The following is a 4,834-nucleotide window of genomic DNA, read 5'->3' on the forward strand; positions in this document are numbered from 1 at the left end:
ATGAGACAACAGAACAGGAAAGATCAAAGTGTAGAAAACCTATTTTTTTCCCTTCTCATTTTCTAAACCCTTGATACATTTCTACTTGTTCAAGACTGGCCACAAATTGGGAGTACTTTTAATATTATAATGAGCATCTGTGATAAAATGCTAAAAAGTACTGGGAGCTGGCATTGAACCTCAGAGTTTTATTAAGAGCTTAGAATTCTGGTAAAATATAAAAACAAAACAACAATGTTGTAGTAGCTAAGATAAGCATTCCCCTGAATGCTGACGGAGTCAGAAAATTAAATACACAGAATAAAGAGTATTACAGGAAGGTGCTGCAGGAAAATCTCAGTTCATGGCTGTTACCTGTTGTGTTTGGGTATCAAGGATGGAAACCTGCAACAGCTGAATGACACTTTGCAATGCCTTGGGAAAGCATTTATTTAATCACTCTCATGGCAGCACGCATGAAGTAACAAGGAATTATTGTGTCTTGTTTGGGGTTTAGTGAAACCAAGGCAGAAAAGTTGTTTACAGACACAAAGCCTTACATTTGTTACACTTAAAAAGTTAAAAATTCGAGAAAATGCTCCAAAGAATGATATCTAGGTGCTCAAAGTGTAGCTATCTCAAAAAAAAAAAACCCAAAAAATCAGATGTTATTTACATTTTTCATGCATGAGTGTTTTTAAGGTAATTCCAAGAAGCCCAATTTCTAAATCTGAAGTGTTCAGGACTAACAGTCAATCACAGCATTTTTATTACTGAATCATCTTGCTGGATCATTCAATCTGTGGCAGCTACTTGTGTGTATCTCTCTGAAGATTAGGGATTTTTGTAGTTAATTCCATTTTATTCTCTTCATTTATTTCAGTATATTTTTAAAATAAATGTTGCCCAGATTTTTCATCCAGGCAGACAGGAATGCCCATCTGTTTGTACTGGAACAATCAAAAAACTCAGGAAGTTTGCACATAAGTGACTGATTCTTTCCCCCCCTCACAATTCCTGTGCAAATATGGAAAATAGCTTTTATACAATGATCTTTATTTTGGGGTTTTTTTTATGACATGGATTTCAAAAGCTGAAAAACTAAGAACTAACCAAATGACTAAGCCCACATATTAGAGCAGTCAGAACCCACTGTTATTCAGCCATTCTGTTCATAAAATCTCTTCATATTAACACAGTACCTACAGTACATCTGGCTTTATGCTTCCCTTCCTTTCTTTCTAAAAATTTCCTTTATTTTTATGGCCACCACCTGTTTTTTCCTCCCTCTCTTTTTTTTTTGGGAACATGGTTATGCTCTTTTACCTGCTTTATGATTCTTTGTCTGGATCTCTCAGAACCTCTTTTTTTTGGTTTTTTTTTGGTCTCCTGTCCCTTTAGCAGATGTTTCTCTCCTATGCCCAATTTCTGGTTGCTTCTCCTTTCCATTTTTCATTTGTTTTCCTCTTTCTCCTGCTGGCAGACAGATGGGGGCTTGCTGCTTGGCACTGAAAATGTTATGGAGAGGGTTAGTTCCCATCCCACTATGAGAACAGGCTGTTCCTGTGATATTTCTTTGCAAATAGAAGGAGAATGCTCTGGAGCACCACATGGCACCTTCCTGGGACTGCTCTATTTTCATGACATTCTGAAAAATCCTCCAAGAAGTTTATGGAAAAATTTGATATAGGGCTGACAGCCTGGATTTGAGCCCCTTTGCTTTCCACACAATTGCTACTGTCATGTACTCCATCTATTCAGCTTTTTTTTGGGCGACGCATCGAAAGACAAATGTGGAAGAAGAGCTGGCTTGTGCTCTTCCAATATCAGCCTGGAGTTCCCAAAACACAAAATGTTCTTTCTCTCAATAAAGAATACATTCTCTATATGTTGAGCTGGAACTCTCTCTGAGCATACATCAGAGGCTCGTCTCACATGCTGTTTTTATCTGAGCAGCCTGGCACGGCAGCCCTACCATTAACATGCATCATTCCAGCCAGACACATTCTATGGAGAACTTCTGCCACTTTTTAAATGGTAGGTAAAACAAAGAGTGGGTTATTTGTTTTCTTTTTTTGGTGTTATAGGTCGTATGACTGTGGTTTGAAAACTAAAATTAAACTGTTCCCAAAGAATTATTACAATTGATACCTACAACTGAACGGGTACTGGGAGAGTGCCTTCAGCAAGGAGGAATGTTTTACATGCAGCTGCTTGTTTCTGAGTGTTTACCCATTGCTCTTGAAATAAGGTCTTGCCCCTTTCATACAGAGATTGAGAAATGTTGCAAAAACCACACTCAGAAAGAATCTACAAGCAGCATCATATTGGTTTTCTTATGCAGCTTTAATCTTCTGACTGAGAATGAAGCACTGTCTCCATCTGACCTGCAAAAAGTTGAAGTTCAATATATTAAAAACCTTCTAGTTCCAACAGTCTAAAATACTCCATAGCCGAGGATCACCTTTTTCTTTGAATTTCCTTTAATCATTCAGTGGTACTTTGCTGTCTGGGATGTGAACCTCGTGGTGTGCTTACCACTCTCACTCAGCTGAGTAAGAGCAGCACAGCCTCCTTTGTGTGCAGGAAACCGAGCTTCTCTTCACTGCTGCAGAAAAACAGAGGTAGAATTTTAAGATTTCCCACATGCAGAGCAGTTTACATATTTTGTCATAACTCCCGCTCAGTTTGCTTCATAAGCAAGAATGACTTCACAGAATCATAGATTAATTTAGGCTGGAGAAGTGTTTTAAGACCTTTGAGTACAAACATTAACCCAGCACAGCCATGTCCACCAGTATTTCCTGTCCCTAAGTGCCACATTCACTGCCAGCAGGCAAGGAGATCCAGCCAGGTAAAGATAGCCAGAAGAGAACCTGTGCCATGAGACAAAGCTGCCCCCATCCTTTCTCCCCCAGAGCTGGACATGAAGACAGGGCTGTGCTCTGGTTCAGAAGCAGTTTGCTGGTTCCCCATTCAGCTTTCAAGTCCCCATGAGTGGCAGACAATTTGCAGCTGGAGTACAGAGGGAGGACACAATCATCTGTGAAACAGCTCAAGTCCTGAGCCCAGCTTAATGATGCCTGTAGGAATGGAGTTGCACAGAATATAATTTGGGGAAGGTTTGTAGAGACCCAAACTGTCTTTGCTTTCTCCTTTGTTAAGCACTTGGCAGTTTTGAACATAGAAAAGGCAATTTGAGGAGTTTGTATTCATCAACCATCTCACAGCAAAGAACGGGTTATGCCACAGAATATCTCTGTAAGAAATAGGATGTAATTTGTATGATTTATACTAATTATTAAATGGTCCCTCTCTACATGCTCTTCAGTTTGGTGTTTGAATGACACCCATGAAAGCAAAAGTGTTCTTTTCACTTCAAATTGCTATTCATTTTTAGAAATTCTTCCTATTCTTTTCTGAACACACACCAACAAATGCAGTTATACAATCCAAGCCACAGTGCAAGTTTCCTGGAGTCACTGAAAACCCCTCAGGAATGCATTATCCTTAATAATTCAGCTTACATTTCTAAAGTATTGATAATTAACTGTTACTGAGGTATCAAAGGAAAAGAATCTCTTCGCTATTCTGGTAGCAGTTCTGCCTTACATTAAGAGCAGAATGAAAGCTTCCTTTTTTCCCCCAGATAACTGTGCTCCCACTTGACAAATCATTAGATGTAACAGATCAGCTTCCTCTATTTGCTGTAGTAGTCCTGAAAAGTGGAAACTATGTCTTATCCTTCTGAAGTGATGTTCAAGCAAAAATTGATGCATAAGTTTAAAGTTGCAATTAGGAACAAAAACAAAACAAAACAAAAAACCAAAGCCTAGAAAGGTTTCTGGAAGTTATTTGCTGTTTCTTGAGAAAATGGTATATGAAATGATGCAATTCAAATGGAATAATACCTTTAAAAGAAATAAGAGAAAGATTTTTAGTTTATTTTTTTCATTAATCCAGACTCATTTTAAAAAAATCACTTTAGCACCCAGGTGTCAAAGTCACAAATTCTTTTGAGATCTGAGACACTCTGATGAATTTGCTTCAAACATTTCTTACATTTCTTCAATTTTCAGATACAAAATTAAAAGTTACTTATTACCCATGATCAAAAGTTACTTATTGACCATGAGCTAATTGATTACTAGGAGAAGCATCTAAATTTTCTTATGGATAATAGGAATATTTTCTTATTCCTAATAAAATAAAATGAATAAAAAAAAAAAAGGGAGCAGTCTCCATGTCTTTCTACAATTTTGATAAGGAACAGCCCAAATTTTGAATTTCCCTATAAGTGTTTCTATTGATGAAGAACTGATGAAAACATAGAAATGGGAACTACTCTTATAAACTTATCTGATGCTTATGATGGAGGACCCTCTCCAAGGTGGATCCTCCAAAAAAATCTTCCCAGGAAAACAAGAAAACTGGGCAGTAGCAAGCACTAGAGGGGAAAACTTGCTTGCAATAAAAATTGACTCCCTTTATTCAAATTTTTCTGCCATTGCAGATCACAATCAACTCTTCAGTCCCTCCTCTCCACAGCCATTTCAGCCTGAGGTGGATATGGAACAATCAGGATAACTGCTGGAGCAAGACAGTTGACTGAGATTGCTGACACATGGACTCATGCTGCCAAAATAAATTAAAAAAAAACCCAAACAAGGTGACTGCTCTCTGAAGTTTTTTGATTTCTCAGGTGGATTTGGTCTCTGTGATGAATCTAAGCTTGTCTTCGAGCAAGTTGCAGAAAGAACTCTGATTTTGAGCATGAAGGTGCCTATAAACAGTTGTTTTAAATGAAGAGTTATCAGAAAACATAAAAAAACCCAAGAAGTTAGGAGTGAATTTG

At 37.8% G+C, this 4,834-nt stretch overlaps 1 long non-coding RNA gene across 1 annotated transcript; it reads right to left on the reverse strand.

The window, feature by feature from the left end:
- Window positions 1-2,076: 2,076 nt before the first annotated feature.
- On the reverse strand, window positions 2,077-2,935 carry LOC111944091 (uncharacterized). The gene is made up of 3 exons (XR_002871162.2): window positions 2,856-2,935; window positions 2,444-2,587; window positions 2,077-2,366 (listed from the first exon to the last, which is right to left on the reverse strand). It is a non-coding gene; the product is annotated as an uncharacterized LOC111944091 (long non-coding RNA).
- Between the last annotated feature and the right edge of the window lie 1,899 nt (window positions 2,936-4,834).

The sequence above is a fragment of the Cyanistes caeruleus genome, chromosome 3, assembly GCF_971803275.1.
Source record: "Cyanistes caeruleus chromosome 3, bCyaCae1.hap1.1, whole genome shotgun sequence".
Classification (NCBI taxonomy): domain Eukaryota; kingdom Metazoa; phylum Chordata; class Aves; order Passeriformes; family Paridae; genus Cyanistes; species Cyanistes caeruleus.